This window comes from Equus przewalskii, chromosome 17, assembly GCF_037783145.1.
Source record: "Equus przewalskii isolate Varuska chromosome 17, EquPr2, whole genome shotgun sequence".
NCBI classification, from domain to species: domain Eukaryota; kingdom Metazoa; phylum Chordata; class Mammalia; order Perissodactyla; family Equidae; genus Equus; species Equus przewalskii.
The window spans coordinates 27524427-27542627 of NC_091847.1; the positions used below are offsets into that span (position 1 = coordinate 27524427).

Below are 18201 nucleotides of genomic sequence, written 5' to 3' on the forward strand. Positions count from 1 at the left end.
TGTGACTTTGCTGAAACTTATTAGATTTCTTTTCTAATAATTATTTTTGGGATAAGCCTCTGAAATCTAGTTACGGTAAAACTCTAAATATTTCCATATTCCAGGGATCAGGGGAGACCTCAAGTCCGATTATACTTCTCAAGTCTTAGATGACATAGAATATTAAATTACAGGAAAAAAAAAATATATCAGTGCTTCTGATTTTGTTAATAAAAAACAGGTTTTAATGGAGTTTTAATTTATTTGTAAATCTTTGAAAATAGGTTGTTCTCTGGTATAACGACTCAGAAGGTGCTCCACAAAATAAGTAATTTCTGAGACATTCTCCTTCTATAAAACACAGTTTTAGTAATTACTGGATTTTCTTCCTTTCTTGAATGGTTTCGCTTAATATAGATACACACACACACAGACAGACACACACACAAACTTGGAGCCTTATAAAATATATGTGAGTATTTTTCATTTTATTCCCTTGACTGGTAAATTTGGTCAAGGCATTCAAAATGTGGGTTATGGGCAGAGATGGATGTAGGTTTTGAGGCCTGAAACATATTCAATTTGAAGGAACCTCCTTGAGCAAAAGAATGCAAAATTACAAATATAAAAATAGATACAAGATCTTGGAAGGAAACTGGCTAGTGAAGTGTCCAAATCTTATGCTTCATTAGCATCTCAGAAATATTTCAGCGAATTTAGGAGTATAGATTGAGGCCTCTGTGTGAAACTTCAGACCTCTTTCTAATTTTCTTGTCCTCTTCTGCACTTGATTCCCAAGGAGAAGTGTTAATGTTGACAGTTCATGGCATTTATGATATTAATATGCTAAGGTACTAGTCTCTCTGTCTCTCTCTGTCTTTCTCTGTCTCTCTCTCCCTCATTCTTTCACAACTTCTTACTCATTCTCTCTCTCTCTCAAACTCTGTGTTGGGTCATTTTGGAAATTTTTGTCATCTCTTCTTTTTTACACATTTTTAGATTGGGACAAGTCTTGATAAGACCTGGGTGAAACAATCACATTGTCCTTATTGAGTAAGAAACCCTTAGTTTCCCCCTCTCTCTTGAAGTACTTTTCTCTGAACACATTCTTCCTTGCCACTGATGTTTTCAGATATAGAAAGCTAAGACTCATGGGTAGAGATAGGTCAAATGTCTCAGATCCAAAGCCAGGCAGGTGATAAAAATGAGCAAAGCATATCTGGGATAAGAGACACAACCATGAGTGGTAGAGACTGGAAATTTTGCCTGATGGACAGAGCAGCCAAGCTTTAACCCTGGAAAAATGTAACCAGGAAATATATTTCCAGTGGTGCAAATCTTTTTTTTTTTTTCCTCCAGAAAAAACAGCAATCTGGCTTTTAAAATATGAAATCTTCTGATTTTTAAATGTTTTCAAATAAGTCCATATTTTCAAGAATATACTGATGATCAAAACTCATATAAGCCTGTTCTAGCTAATGCTTGTCTACTTGTAATCTCAGGTCTGTAAGGAATGGGTAAAGACAGCTGTCAGTACACTTAGGCTGTAGGTTACATAAGTCTGTCTATAGCTCAGGGAAGAGGAGTCGTCTTCTGCTCCAGCATAGGTTTTCAAAAATGGCTTTTCCTACTGCATCAGAGGAATGAAGATCATTTATTTGCTTTGCCATAACCACTGCATGCATATGTCTCCTCCAATGACCTCATGTGGAGTCAAGATGGAGATAGGACATGAGAGAGAATGGCTGGTGGCAGGACAATATTCAGGTGTTCATGGTGTTGGATTTCTCCTAAAATACATTTCAATTCTACCTTAAATGTTACTAACATTTCATGCACTTTCCTTTCAGGAGATCTCTATAACTTCTTCCCAGGCTTTAGACTGTAGAAAGTGCTCCTTAACTCTATAGTTGTGGCATTTTGTGGTTTCAAATCCATCCAAGAATGCCGCGCTATTGAGGATTTTTCTATTCCCACATTAAACATGAGAGCAGCACGACTATATAGAATGCATTTCCTCTTATTTGGCCTCTTGACATTTCCAGTATCCTCTATAGCTGAGCCTGGAAGGGGCTTTGCATGTAGTTGAAATCACTTGCAAAAAAAGAAAGCAGGTCTGGAATCTCATATCTTTTTTCTCTAGGGATCATCTATGCTCTAAATTGACATCAACACATGATAGAAATTGGTCACTCCCTGATACAGTCATTCAGGAATTTTTGCTATTTTAAGGCCTATTATTATTTCCAGCAGTTGCTACTTCATCATTCAGCAAAATACAGTCATCCAGAACTTCCTGACATATCAGTAGTTCTGTTCCGGACCTTAACTCCCCAGTAGCCAGCCCTGCCAGTTAACACAGACACGACAGGACCAAGAGCTCATGGGCCTGGCTCGAAGAAGAAATGGAGTCCACTCTGCTTCCACCCCTCGCCCTCTACTTTTCCTGGGAGCCTGTGTTCGAGCAGGCTTATTTACGTGAAATCTGGCAGATTTTGAGATTGTACCCTGCCTCTGTTAGTCCAATTGAATCTGCAACTTCTCTTAGTAAAAATTGAAGGAACATGAACAATAAAGCAAGTGAAGAAGAGAACGGAAGACAAAACACACAGAGTTTGTTGCAAAATACACAGGAGTAAAGAACAGAAAATATGAGGAGCAGAAAACTATGAGAGTATAGGAATCAATAAATAGGAAAGAATTAGGAAAAATGTATGCTCAATTACAAGCTGCTCTTTCATTTTTACCTTCTAAAGAGTATTTGAATGTTTTACAGAATTTCTTTAATTTTACATGAGCGAACCCATTGGAATGAGGTTCTTTTACTCTTCTTTTCTTGTCCATTACCTTGGTTCACTATAGATTTTACATCTGTCTAGTTGCTAAATTAATGCTTCATAGGACATAACGCTCACTACTGGCCTGATCCCACACTTTTTCTACAAATGCCTTTGTTTTATTTTTCAGGTTTTTTGAATCTCCAAGGTTTCAAAGCATGGATAACTGAAGATTCATTAACTTAAGCACTAATGAGTTTCTAAATAAAGGTTTGTATGGATGTAGCTTTTCATACATAAAAATTTAACCAACTTCAGAGAATAAATCAACTAAGTATGGGCAGAAAGGACATGTGAATTCTCTGTAGTTGTGAGGGCTTTTAAAAATATATAATTGAAAAGAGGTCATTTTAAACCATAGTTTTACTGCATTATCAGTTTCTAGTAGGTAGTACAGACTGATTCTGAGCTGTTGTTTGCTTAGATGACTAAGTTGTCATTTTTAATTAGCTTTTGTTTTTCTTAAAGGCTAATTGCTTTTTTAGAAAAATCAAGATTACTTGATTGCTAATGACAAGAGTACCATGGTTACACGTTTTTTAAAGAAAATTCCCAAACCTACCTAATTGTATAAAACTGCTTGTCTTCTGATTTTTTTACAATAAAGTACATATTTTTAAAACCAGAAAAATACATATTTACTAATAACATTAGCAAAATAAAATGTCTTGTTTTTGGCAAGAGGATGCTGCAAACATATTTAACAAAACATTAACAAACATTTGTGGTTCTATTTGGCTTTAAAATATACCTTATATCTCCATTTTCTTGTAACTATCATAACTTTCTGGACAAATGTACTATAGCAACCAAATAAACACGTTACATACAAACGTGTTTTTACCGATACCCCCTATTGGTAGGTATATGCTATAAGGATTTTCCCTCTCCAGATCCTATCCCGAATTGCACTGTGTTGTCCATGTTTTCTTATTGTTGGGACTTACTGTATACAATGTTTAGGTGAAGGGGTAATAGGGTGTTGTCTTTGGCTGTAGAACAGAGATTTTTCTTTCTGTAGAGCTAATTGGTTCACAAATTAAACGGATGGTTAGGGTTTTTTCCACTCTAAAAAGCAGTCAGCTACATTAAACATGTCATATCCCTAAATTCTCCTGGACTCCTTGCAGGGTGCAAATTTTCTGAGCACCTACTACATGGCAGGCGTTGTTCACAATAGTGAACATAAGACAAAGCCTCCTGTCCACAAGGGGCTTCTATTCTAGTGGGAGAAGATAGATTATAAATAGAACAAATAAGAAAATTAAGTGGAGTATTAGAAGGCAGTAAACGGCATGAGGAAAAAGTGAAATGGAGAATAGAAGTGCAGGTAGGTGTAAGAATTGCAATTTTAAATAGGGAGGCTTTACTGAGAAGATGATACATGAACAAAAATTTGAAGGAAGTGAGCCATAGGGATATGTGGGGGAAAGCACTATAGATAAAGACAACTGCAGGTGCAAAAGCCCGGGGGTAGGAGTGCTCCTGGTGTCTTCATAGGAGAACAAAGCCACTGCAGTAGAAGAGGAGCAAGCCAAGGGAAGCACACAAGGAAATGAGGGCAGAGTGAAAAGAGGGGATGAATCTTAGAGGGCCTTCTAGACCCTCAGAATGATTTTGAATTTTACTCTCCAGGAGATAGGAGGGGAGGTGCTAAGCAGGGGAACGTTCAAATCTCACTTCTGACCTGAGAAGAGCATTCTATTGAGTAGTGACGAGTGGAGCAGGGCAAGCTGGAGGTTGAGGGATCATTTATGAGGCTAGTGCAATGGTCCAGGCACAAAGAGGGAGTTTTATCAATTGTCTTTAATGTTTCTCCATTTATCACAGTTGAGAACTTCAGTTCACTACCCTCATCGAGAAAATTATGGTCAAGTGTTGAGAAGGCACCCAGGGCTCTCCACCTGACTCCATTCTTCACATTCTCCCCCAGCACAGAAATGGCCACAGGGAAAGCCTTCTATCAAACTCTGTGACATCTTGGTAAATATGTAATTATACATGCAGCATCTTCATATGTTCTTTTCAGCAACAAATTAATATAAACCAGATGTGCAGTGAGCCAGAGTACGCTCAGGAGGTTGTCCTGAGAAAGTAAAGACACATTGATTTAGAGTACACACCTGCAGTTCTTGCTGCTGTGTGCTGCTTCTGCTGCAGCTTTGACGTCAGCTGCTTAAGGGAAGCCTCAGCTTCCCAAATCCTCTCTTGTTGATTAAGTAGAGGAACTCTGGGTCAATAAGGTCATCTAATCACCTCATTGCAAAGCCCAGAGAATCAGGGAATGGCGTCTTCCTATAAGAGGTCACTAAACCCCACCTAGTGTTTAACATGACCTGCTTGCTTTATAGTGAGCTTGAAACAATCGCTTCTAGTTATTTGTGAAAATATAGATGCAGAAAATGTAAGAACAGGGAGGAAGATTTGAAAGGTTGTGAGTAAAATATCACCTTGCTCTGCTCTCTCCGTAAGTCAAGAAATAAAGGCTTTCACTCTAAACAGGATCATGTATGTAAGACACTTAAAACAGAGATAAAGAAAAATGGCTTTATTAAATCAACAAATAGTCAAAGAAAAGGATTGAAATCTTGGGGTTTAAATTATTTATGAGAATAATCCCAAACCATAGCCAAACGAAGCACTAGACACTTCTTACATCAAAAGGGTTTTTGTTGATTTTTAAAATTTCCTTGTTTTGCTGCTAAAGAGCTGAGTGGAACTTTACTTTATAACTGGTGAAATACGCATAGTTAGAACATTCTTCTTAAGTATTAAATGTCTAATAATTATTGAGGATATTGGCAATAACTCCATCCCACCTTAAACTCTGATTTTTTCAGGTTTTAGTTATGTCCATTCAAATCAATGCATTTAGATTATAATTCAAAATTTTCCTTCAAATAATATTTTATTAATAAAGATTTTGTTAACCCATCACCCGTTTTTTATCATTATTGGTTCTTTTGTATAAAGAAATTGCAATTTCATATAAAGCATACAATGTCCAAGGTGGAGTTATTTACGCACCTAGTAAGGCAGGCAATTTGAGTTCTTTTTCTCTTGGTCAGGATGAACTTGGACTTCCTCCTTTTAATCAATAACCCAAGAATATTTTGGCAATGAAAGTGATAGGTCCCAAAGAAGCTATAGGCCACAGGGGAAAACACGCCCATATAGAAAAGAGCTGTAAATGGGGATTATAGAATATGCATTCTCTTAAGATATGAAAATTAGAGTGCTCTCCAGTGCTGTCCGTCTCCTCTTGATGCAGCTATGAGTCCTGAGAAGAATACTCGGCTCTGCTGAACTTCTCTCCTTCCTTTAGCAGACATCACTGGGACCCTGTGTTCTTCCATTTCCTCTTCTAATAAAATAGAATAATACCATCTTCTTCCACAAATATGAAGAGTGATACAAATGACAATGTTTTATTTTTTAATCTCTGGACAAGATAAATGACTTGAGGACAAGGAAACGCCTATTTTTTGCTTTCTCTTTTTTTTAAGAAAAAAAGAAAGAATTAATTTCGTTTGAAGAAACACAGATGTCCTCAAATAGGTCCTGTGTGCCAAAAGAGTTCTTTAGAAATTCTCTGATGAGTCAAAATTCCAAGGTTCTTTCCCATGTTGGCTTGTGTGGTTCCCTAATATTGCTTCGAGTTAGGTCAGAGCGATAAGGCGTCTCTCACTAAAATGTTCCTACAGTCCTCTCGGTTGTCAGACAATTCCCTGAATTTCGAATTTCTCCAAAATCTTACCCCAATAAGTTGTTTTTTATTTCCCACTGATGCCTGAACAGAGCCATAAACTAGACAATGAAGGGAACAATATTTGCAAGAATGTCGATTGACTCAAATACTAATTGGTAATATCTGTGTGCAGTAGTTTCCTTCAATATATGTTATATTATACTTAACTAGTCTCCTGTCTAGGATATCAGACATTAGGCATTTGGACAATATTTGTTATACTTTGTTTAATTATCTTTTATAGATTATCAATAGAGCATTTTAAAAAATGAATACAAAGTGTGTGCAGAGTGCTGCTCCATAACTGAATGGTTGTGTATAATTTTGTCCTCGGTAAAATTTCCCAGAGACCCTTCTCTGAAGTAGTCATTTAAATGATAGTGATCTTTGGACGATGCTGTTAGGATTAGATAATAAGGGTATGACTCATAAACATGTCATTTAAACATGGGAACAAGTAACTAGAACCCACTCTCTAGCCAAAAACCTCTCATTTTTATGGGTTTTCCACCCCCACATGAATGGCATACACCTCCAGCCTTTAAACTGGCAGGTTTTCTTAGAAAAATGACCCATTCTATGATGAAGAATACCTAAATCCCACAAGTAAAAGAAGCAGCCTGTTATTACTCTTCCTGTTCAGCACATGAAAAGCAGAAGAATGTGAGAACCAGACCCAACCTGTAATTTGGTAGCCAAACAACAGATTTGTGCTGTAACAGGAAAAATAAAAATATAGCTCTACTTTGGTATTCTTGGCTGATCTGCCCTGGAGGAGGAGTGAAACTTTGCTTGATTTTCTTGCTTCCAGAACAATGTTCTTGTCTGCCACTAGATTCCAATTAAAGAAGCTTGTGCACATGGGGAGTTCAATGTTTGTTCCCATTCCGAGTACTGAGATTAAGGAGGATATGGTGTGTGTTTGCTCTGTCACATGTCAGGCCTTCCTCTGCTGATGCGCACACTTCCTCTTAGGTGCACTTTAGGATTGAACTGTTTTAGGCTGTATATTTTTTCTCTTTAAGTAAGTGATAAAAGAAAAACTGAAGCACATTAAAATTTTCAAGAGTTATTTGAACACTTATCAATTTGAATTTGGCAGCTCCAAAGCTGGTTAGAAGTGCTCCACTGACATGAGCTAGGGGAAAAGTTTTTATAGAGAAGGCAAGAAGCGAAGTAAAGAAATCATTTGATTGGCTATAGCATAGCAGTTGCTTTAGGTGGGAAAACCCATTTGGCTGTCTGTGATTGCTTGTTCCTAACTGTCATTTTGTGAATTCCAGTGCATCGTCTCTAACTTAGGTTTTTGTTTGCTCACATAGGCTACAAGGCATTAGAGCCACCTCAGTCTAATGGCCTCCTTGTTTAATTACTCTAACACAATTACTCTAAAACATAGTTACCGCACTATAGAAGTAATCAGAGTTCCTCACATCTGTGATTGACTACAACTTGCTTAGTGACAGAAAGGACAGATTTTCCTAGTTCAGTCTACAATTCAATAAAAGGGAGATTGATGACAGTCCTTGTCTTATCAATACCACAGATACATAGTAACCCTTTTGAGAAAGGTAATATCATATTTAGACCTATTATTATATACACACACATACACACACCTACACACATAAATAGACACACATATGTGAATATATACATATATGTATATCATTTAACTGGGAATATTTATATTTGTCTTGGTCTCTACAACAATAGCTATGAAAAACATGAAGACAGTGTTATTCTCCGTCATCGAAGACAAGATTTTTCTCATAGATAAGTGGGGAAAGGGGAATTTGACACAGTTGTAAGAAAAATAGCTTTTAATCCACAAGAAGTCCCCAAAGCACAAATCATTCCATCAAAACGCTGGGAATCTGAAGCTCCAAAGAGAGACTTGATCCGTGGCCAATAGTTCTTTATCTGGTAAGTGCTCTGGAGTCAAACCGGGGATTTGGTTCTGAGACCAGCGAGTTCTGTTCATTCCAGGTTGCCTTGTAACATGAGGTGTTTGGATCCCAGGTTGCCTCGTAACCTGAGGTGTAAACCTACTGGTTTCTTACGTCTGTATTGTTCCATTCCATTGCCCTTTTTATTGAGTAGTGTGTATATACTAATAGAACCTTTACACTCTAAAACCCTGTGCAAAATTGTTTCCATCATTACATAGAATTGTATCAACATCATGATATGATTTTGTGTGCAGTATGCATTCATAAGACAGTATCACAAGATCGATATTAAAATATTTTCCTGATAGATGGGAAACCTAAAGAATCTCTTAGTGGGTTTCAGGAAGAAACAAAGGATTACTAATTTTGGCAAGCCTCTGTATTTAAAATATGTGTAGCTAGATGAGACAAAAGCTAGCTTTGTCCATCCTTTCTGTAGCTTCACCCTAAATTGGTGGACTTAACCTCTGTGTATCTGAAGCACTAAGTTGCGGTTACCTCCCCATTCACCTCTGCGACTAGGACAGGGGAGGGTGAGGAGAAGTAAAAGACTTCTATGTTTCAGGATCATTGAAGAGGGTTAATGAGAGCGCCAGAGCTGAGCTAGTGCTTTGAGTTGGTGAGTCTATGTTACAAGAGCATTTAGAGAAGAGATGTGTTTTTAGGGTGTTGAAAGTCTTCCTGAGGCTGGGAAGTAGACTTCATATCTCCTCAGCCTCTCCAGTGTAGATACTCTTAACCTTGAGAGATGCTGTTATCGCTCATGAGGTGGTTCATGGCTTCTGAAGGTGGGGGCTCAGCATTAATAAGTACAGCTGTGGGGGTCACAGTGGCAAGTACCCGTGCCCAGCAGAGAAGGCTCCTGATGGTTTTGTCAGATGAACATAACAGCAATGTTCAGTGTGCACTGATGACCAGTGTGCCCTGCTCCAAATGTTCTGGAATGACCCAAGAAGAAATCATGACTAACTCACAATATCCTTCCAGAAATACAGGAGGGACTTCTGAGAAGATTGTTTGATGATTAAGAGAAATTAAAAAAAAAAAAAAGCTAAAGACTAAATTTCATTCACATGACAGAATACCTAGCCCATTCAGATGGATTCTCTTTCCTTCTTTTTGTCTATGTGCTTATCCTTCATCCAAACTTTGAGGTGAGAAGATAAGTTGGAAAAAAACCCATGAAAATATTTCCTGGCATCTCCCCCAGGAATGAGTGATGAATAGAGGCTGGAAACAACTCTAAAAGCCATTTTCTTTGCTCATGTGAGGTCATGAGGTTGCTCTGTGCAACTCTCTGGGCACAAGAATGAATGAAAATGGCACAAAACACACCCAAGGTCTATCATTGATTTAAAGTGATTGATGGCTGGTCTTGTCTGATTGTGCTGCATTTTCAAAACATCCATCATTCCAAACAAACCCTGCACTCCATAGTCCAATATACAGTTACATGTGGCCAAAGTGTTGAGGATTTATTTTTTTCTCAGAGAGCAGTTGGTGGTGGAGTGGGGGCAGAAAGAGAATGTGTTACTTCCTATTACAAAACGACAAAACTGTTGTCTGTTAGGAAGAAAGTACTCTGATGACACATGCTAAATTCTTGTTAAGTTTATGTAGGAGTGTGTTCATTTCCATCGAGCAAACCACATTTTCCACATTTCCCACACTTTCCTCAGGCTGTGTCTTCCTCAAGCCTCTGCACAAAATCTAATATTTGTCCTCCTTAAAGAATCAGCCATTCCTAATTCCTAGAACAATCTGGTTTGAGACAGGAAGTTCATTATTTTAGAATAACTGAGAAATTATTATAAAAGTGTTTCATCCTCCTTACCCAAAACATAGATAAAGAAAAGTATGAAGAAAGAAAAATCACACATGATTACCTCCTATCCCACATCTAAGCATATCCACTCTTTCCTTGAATGTTTTAACGAGGTCATTGCAAAACCTTCCAGTACATGATGCTTGGGGCAGACAAGGAGTGTTAGCCTCTCCTGACTCACTCTCTTGGGTTCATAGGGCTGCGCAGGGGTGTGTGCTGGAGCCCTAGGGGTGAGCCCACCCATTGTGAATCACCAGTGGTGCTTATCTCACCCGTGACATGGCATCTCCTGCTTACCTCTAAGCTCCAGGGTTGAGCCCAGAATCTAGCTTTCCTCTCAAGCCCTGAAGTGCCTCCAGTCGCATGAAATCTCAGATCCATTCCTGCTCTAGGTGCCATCGTTCCTGGAACTTGCATTCTTCCTGAGTCATCATTCAGAACTCTGTCTTTGTACAGTACTAAGGACCAGGCTTTGCTCTTGCCAGGTATAATACCTCCCTAGATCTCTTTTCTGTGCACCTTTCCTTCCAGAATCTAGAGAGGAATGCTGTTTTGCCTCGACATCTGAGTACCTTTTGCATAGATTCCATCCCATCCCTCCCTGCTTCCCTGATGCTGTATTATGACTATCTCTAAGCAAGTTTCACTGTGTCTTGGACCCTGGTACTAAGCTTGTATCATGAATATGTGTACCTGTATTCCACGGGCACACTTCTTTTTTTCTTAGCTGTTAACCTCAGCAGGCCTTCTACCATCGTCGGCTCCTAAATCCTGCAGAAACAGACTTGCCATGGCTTCAGTAGCAATGTTAGTTGGGTTAAAGAATTGCCCTAGGCTTCTCTTTTTACCATTCCCTTCAAAACTTTACCTGCAACTAGTTTCTTTGATACTGAGATTCTTCCTCTTTGGGGAGCTCCTTCAAAGTGATGTTTCATCCAGGTGGTTCATATGACTTTTGGGATTCGAATCTCCCAAGATGCTTCTTCTTGGTTCATTGCCTTAAGCCAGTGGTTCTCAATTGGGCATGATTTTGCCCCACAGGGAACATTTAGCAATGTCTGGAAATATGTTTTATTATCATAACTGAGGGAGTGCTGGCATCTAGTTAGGAGAGGCCAGGGATGCTGCTAAACATTCTACAAGGCACAGAACTGGCCCACATGACAAAGAATTAACTGTTCCAAAAAGCAAATTGTGCCAAGTTTGAAAAACTTTGCTTTATGCTGTCCATATCATGGCCCATAAGCGTATGGGGCCACACCCAACTCTGCCTCAATGCAAGCTGTGCCTCCCCTTTCTCTATGACCCTTGAAGAGACACTCAACACCCCTTCACCTGCCTAACTCACCACTAGTGGGTGCATATAATGCTGCACCCTGAATACTCTGCACTGAAAATCAACTGCCAGGCCTCGCCAAAGAATCCTGAACCCTGCATCAGTATATGAAAGGCACTAAGCTAGGCATGGAAAAAGACATATTTTCTGTGCTCCAGTACTTTTAGGATAACATGGAAAATAAAATGTGTTCCCAGATGACTACATAACATCCATATCAGTTACTCTGACACGAATCTGTCCAACTAATTAATTACATGGAAAATGGCTACTGCTGGCCTCGTCCCTCCTTCCTAATTCCCAGGAATATCTTCAATTTTGGATAGGCACTCCCCTAAAAAAAAGTTGAATAAATAACTAAGATCCAGAAATAATGTATAAAACACACCAAGCCAGTAATTTCATGTGGAAGCCAAAGTCCTCGTGATGCCAAAATTCTTATCTAGTCATATCCTTTACTTCACTTAATAATTCATACATTTAATGAATTGGAATATGAAACACTTTGCTTCCATTCTCAGGGCAATGCATTTTTACTTTCCATTGCCATCATCTTCCTCATTGCTCTTAGTTTTTCCTTTACTTACCTGCTTCAGCTGAACCCACACAGCCTTATCTTCCCAGCCAGTTCTGAGCTTTTCCCTCAAACTCTCTTCCCCTGATATCCTTTCAATTTCACCTCTTTCTGGTATTTATTTTTTTTCTATGTTTTGTCTCCTCAATATTTTACTATAACAATTTTCAAACATAAAGATACCTTGAAAGGACTATAGAGTGAAAACCTACATATCCACCACCCAGATGCTACAATGATGCTTTGTTTGCTTTATCACATATCCATTAATCCATCTATCCACCTTAATTTTCGATGCATTTCAAAGTATGTGCCAGTCGTCAATATACCTCACCTTAAACACTTCAGCATGCATCTTATTACTAGAATTTAATGTTTCTTCACATATTTTTTGTGATAAAATTTACATACAGTGAAATGCACAAATTTTAAGTGTACTGTTTAATGTTTTGACAAATACATACACCTGTGTCAACCAAACCAGAGAGTTCTCTTTTAAAGAACAAAGCTGGTCTTATTACCTATTAAGTCTGATCTCAGCTCAGCATGTGAGCAAATTCAAAACAATATATTCTGCTCCAGTGATTCCTATATCTGAAACTGTCCGAGGAGTTATTTTAGAAACACAGATTCCTCTAATTCAACCTTGATTCACAAAGTTAAAGGTAGGGCCCCAACAATCTGTAAGTCTTAAAAACTGCCCAGGTGATTCTGATGATTAAAGTTTGGAAACCTCTGTCCTAGGCTAGTGTGCCCCAAACTTGCCTGATAGCATTCATCCAGGGGGGGCTTGTCAAATGCACAGATTACTAGGCTTTTCCCCTGGAAATTTGGATTCAGTAGTTGTAGGACTCAGACTTTGTGTTGTTTCATTTTTGTTGTTGTTTTTACCTAGCTATTCATTCTCTCGTTTATTAAACACATATGTGCTGAGTGCCTACTATGCGTCAGGCACTTGGACAATTCTGGGCTTTGGGCAAGTGTGAAAATCACTCTATCAAATGTCAAAATAATATCAAGGTTGGAGCTGGAATATGACTTGGAAATATTGGGTGGTAACTTCAATCACCACCTCCCTCCAAGCCCCTTCTCTCCCTCCTGCAAATGCTGCTGCAGTCAGATGTGTAATGTAGCCAATGCATCCAAGAAGTGAAGTCTTATCCTGAATGGTCCATCACTCAGCCACTAGCCAGGAGATTGAGTTAAGAGAAAGGAGTTGTACTAACAGGTTACGGTACTATGATACTGGAGTCTTTTGGCTACATCCACAGCCATTTGCAGACGTTTTGAAGGGCCTGGTGTCCAAAATAAACTCAAGAGATGCATGCCCTCTTGAACCCTTGAAAAAAACTCTGTAGTGTTTTTCTAATCACTTGGCTATGCAGTTGACATTTAATGTAGCTATTTCCTTGGTCTGTTTAAGGCTCTTGCCTCCCATTGTCTTAATATAAGCCCAAGAAATGGGCAAGATGGTAATAAAGCCCCACGGGGTCACATCAATGATACCCACAGGCTGGGCATACTCATTTGGATTTACTGAAATGATGGATGATTGGGCAGAAAAGTAGCAACACAATTCTTCACTCAATGGGCTCCAGGTCAGAGCTGTCTCCTTTGTGGGGAATGCAGAATGGTGCGCCAATCCTCCTAGCACTGGTACATGTTCATCAACAAAGAAGCTCTGGTATTTTTTTCTTCATTAAGCATAAAGATGGAAGTTATAAGGCAGCTATACACAAACTACTATGGGAGCACAGAGCAGGAGATTTTGCATGTATCTGAAACTTAAAGCACTTATGGTGGACGTGGCACTGGGTGGAATACTCTAGTAGAAGGGAGGGGCATGGGCAAGGGCATCCTTGCAGGGAAGTACATCATGCTTGGAAATGAAAAGCTATATGTTTTGATTGGCATGTAGTGGGTGTGAGAAGGATCAATGAGTAGAGAGGCTGGAAATGTAGATTTGGGCCAGATTAAAGCAGGCTTTGAATTTTAAAGCTAAGAGATTAGGGTTTATTTTATGGGCAATAGGGACCCATTGAGCTGAGTGTGTGCTATAATCAAAGCTGCACCATAGCAAAATTACTTTGGCAGCAGCTTGAAGAATAAAAGGCAGCATGGACTTAAGACTTAGAAGACCAAATCTGTGTGCTAGAACTGCCATGCATTAGCTGAGTGAACTGGGGTAGGTCATCGAATCTTTCCTCACCAGTTTCTTCATTTGTAAAATGGGTATGGCAACACTTATCCTGTAGGGCTCTAATGTGGATTTGAGACAGTGCATTTTAAAGTCCACTACTAAGCCTGGTGGATATAGGCACTCAGTAAATGTTCACTAGAAAAGGCAACATTGGAGGCACAAAGATTTAAGAGGGTTTCTCCATAGTATGAGTAAAAACCATAAGGGTTTGGAGAAAAAGAAAGGATTATGAAAGATAATGTCAAAGAAGAGTCTCTAGATCTTTAAAAATGTGGAAAAGAAAAAATAAAAGATGTCAGATATGTTGACAATTGGTGACAGCAAGGATGAAGATGCCATATCAGAGGCAGGAGTAGTGAAGAAGGAAGATATTTGGTAATTTCAATAAGAAGCACACATCACATAGAATTTAGCTCTTCAGCTAGTTATGTCTGGAAATAATATCAATTATAATAGTAACTGAGAAATAAATAATTGCCATATAATGCCGTATTTTAAAAATAAAAAATCTGAGGTATAGAGAGACTAAGTAAATTGCCTGAGGTCCCATAACTATTAAGTATTTGATCCAGGCATTAATCCTAGGCACTCTGGCTCCGGAATCAGGGAGCATAATCTCTGTGTTATACTAAAAGGAATTAGAATCCTAGAACAATTTCTAGATGACTTAGCTTTGAATATTTCAGTCCTTCAAGACTGGTCAGGCCTAGCTGGTCTACTGTGGAGAACTATGAAGAAGTAACATGTCAATGACTTCCTACTGAATTAGATACAAATTTTAGTCAACAAACTAAGATGTTTATCTTTATTCTATTTAAATACATTCAAATCTAACAAAGCCCTCATTCTACCATAGGTTTTAGGTAAAGCCAAATTGTTGGGGGACTCCTCCAGCCATTAGTCAAAAGTCCATGTTATGCATTGCTGAGGCTCCATCTGTGTCAGGCTACACAGACGCCTTCAGGTCTCTGCACCTCTCAGGTTTCCTAGTGGCAGGGGAAAGTTGGAGATTCTAGAAGTCCAAACTTCATGTCCACTGTCTTTACTTGCATCACATCCCTGCTATAGTATGTTAGCCCCTCCACAGGACTATGCCATAAACAGTGCCTGATACACCTAATTCCTCCCCAGTCCAGGGAAGTCTCCCCCTCTTCTCTACTTGCTGCCGCCTTTGGAGGACTACTTCTTCCCTTCTCTCATCATAACACCAAAGATAATTTTTCAATGAGTTTTTCCTTTTGCAAATAAGAAGAAAGTGCCTCCACTTTTGGAACTGCAAACATACAGTTCAGGGCAACATGCAACATATACCAAGTGAAGAGATTGACTCAGTAATTTAAAGCCTCCCTACAAAGGAAACTCCAAACCCAGATGACGTCAATGATGAATTCTACCAAATGCTTAATAAGAGTTAGCACCAATTCTTCATGAACTTTTCAATAAGTTAGAATTGGAGAGAATACTTCCCAACTCACTCTAAGAGGTCAGTATTACCCTGATACCCAAACCAGAAAAAAGCATCACAGGCAAACTACAGAACAATATCTCTTATAGATATAGATGCAAAAATCCTTGATAAAATACTAGCAAACCAGATCCAGTAGCTTATAAAAAGGATTACATACCACAAACTAGTGGGATTTATCCCAGGAATACAAGGTTGGTTTGCATCTAGCAATCAATTAATGTAATACATATGCCGGTAGAATAAAGGACAAAAACTACATGATCATCTCAACAGATGTAGAAAAAACATTTGACAAAATCCAACACTGTCATGATAAAAGTACTTAATAAACTAGGACTTGAAGGAATCTTCCTCAACTTGACAAAGGGCATCTAGGAAAACCTGTAGCTACCATCACACTTAATGGTGAAAGACTGAATGCTTTCCCCATAAGATCAAGAAAAGGACAAAGATATTACTCTTGGCACTTATATTTAACATTTTACTGGAGATTCTAGCAAGAGTATTTAGGTAAGCAAAAGAAATGAAAGACATCTTTACTGGAAAAGAAATATTAAATATCCGTATTTGTAGAAAATATGGTCTTGTATATAGAAAATCCTAAAGAATACATTAAAAAACTTAGAGCAAATAAATGAGTTCAGCAAAGGTACAGGGTACACATCAAAATACAAAATTTAATTGTATTTCTATACACTAGCAACAAACGTTGTGAAAACAAAGTTAAGAAAACAATTCCATGAAAAAGAATAAAATACTTAGGAATAAATTTAGAAAAAGAAGTGCAAAATTTATACTCTGAAGACTAAAATATATTGCTGAAAGAAATTAAAGATGAGTTACTTAAAATGGGAAGATACGTGATGTTCATGGATCAGAAGATTTAACAAATTGTTAAGATGGCAATACTCCTCAAATTGATCTACAGATTCAGCACAACCCTTATCAAAATCCCACTTGGTTTTCCTGCAGAAGTTGACAAGCTGGTCCTAAATTCATTCAAGGGACCCAGAAGAGTCAAAACAGTCTTGAAAAAGAAGAACAAAGTTGAAGGACTCGAACATACTCTTTTAAAAACTTACTACAAAACTACAGTAATCAAGACAGCTTGGTATTGGCATAAAGATAAACATATAGGTAAGTGGAATAGAATTAAATTCCATGCATAAACCTTTAGGAAAAAGGTGAAGGGAAATACATATAGAGCAAAACCCATTATATCTATCTTAAGAGAAATAATTCCATATATTATCTATCTATCATGCCATAATATTTTTTTAATGATTCCCTACAAAATTATTTTGGAATGAATATAATTAATTGGAATGAATATTGTCAAATTGACTTTTGGCAATTGAATATTTTTGTCACTGCAGAGAAAACAATCAGTATTTCTCTTCTCCACTCCACTACATTATTCCCTATCCACCTCCCTAACCCCTGGCTCCATTGTCAACCACCTGGTGAACTCTCTGGAAAGGACAAGTATTAGCTGATTTAAATACATCTGAGGTATAAACTATTCATATCCCAAATTTTCCTGAAGCTCAAAGGTCCTCAGAGGGTTAGTGAGCCAGAGTATCACAAAAGAATTTCTGTGACCTCTGAAGACAGATCCAGCCAAGTTACCATATTACCCAGGATTAGGGTTTAGAGCAAGGCAGGTGATTTGGTAAGAAAAACTGCCTAAGCTCCCATCATAAAACTATGGTTCAGTCATTAAAGTCACTATAAAGTAGCAACTGTTTTAAAAATTGTCCCCTGAACCAGAACCAGAGATTAGTATTTTAGGAGGGTTGGGAGGATTTAGTTAAGATTTAGGAAGAAATGAGGAACATTCAGAGGTATCAAATTTGAGAGAGTATTAAAAAAGAAAAATGTTCTTTTTAAGAAATTGTAAGTAGGAAAATGAGGTGGATTGCTGCTGTTTCAGAAGGGGCAGGGAGGGGATACAACAACACCAATAATTAATCTTACAATATCTGAGGCTGAGGGAGATTAAAGTAAATGAATATGAGTGACTTGAGTTTGTTTTGGAACAGAGAACCTATTTAATAATGAGGCAACTGCCCAGACCGAAAAGAGATGTTTGGGAAGGGATGAAGAAAAGTTTATAAAGGCCAAATTTATTGAGCTCTTAAAATATGATCATGTTGGAGTGAATTTCAAAAGTTGTGATTATTAAAACTACTTACTATGTCTCTTCATTTTTATCCTGCTAAATCCTGCCAGTTAAAGAACACACAACTTAAACTATTGTAACAGAATCCAGAGAATCCACC

At 38.1% G+C, this 18201-nt stretch overlaps 1 long non-coding RNA gene across 8 annotated transcripts in view; it reads left to right on the forward strand.

Annotated features, from left to right (window-relative positions):
* The window catches only part of LOC139076785 (uncharacterized), a 143009-nt gene that overhangs the window by 12764 nt on the left and 112044 nt on the right, over window positions 1–18201 (forward strand). For 6 of the 8 annotated variants that reach the window (XR_011528735.1, XR_011528741.1, XR_011528734.1 and 3 more), the window contains exons 2-3: window positions 2947–3026; window positions 4647–4799. This is a non-coding gene — a long non-coding RNA (uncharacterized lncRNA). Of the gene's footprint in view, window positions 1–2946; window positions 3027–4646; window positions 4800–16891; window positions 17057–18201 lie in introns of all 8 variants that reach the window. The other 2 variants (XR_011528737.1, XR_011528740.1) reach the window with 1 other exon arrangement.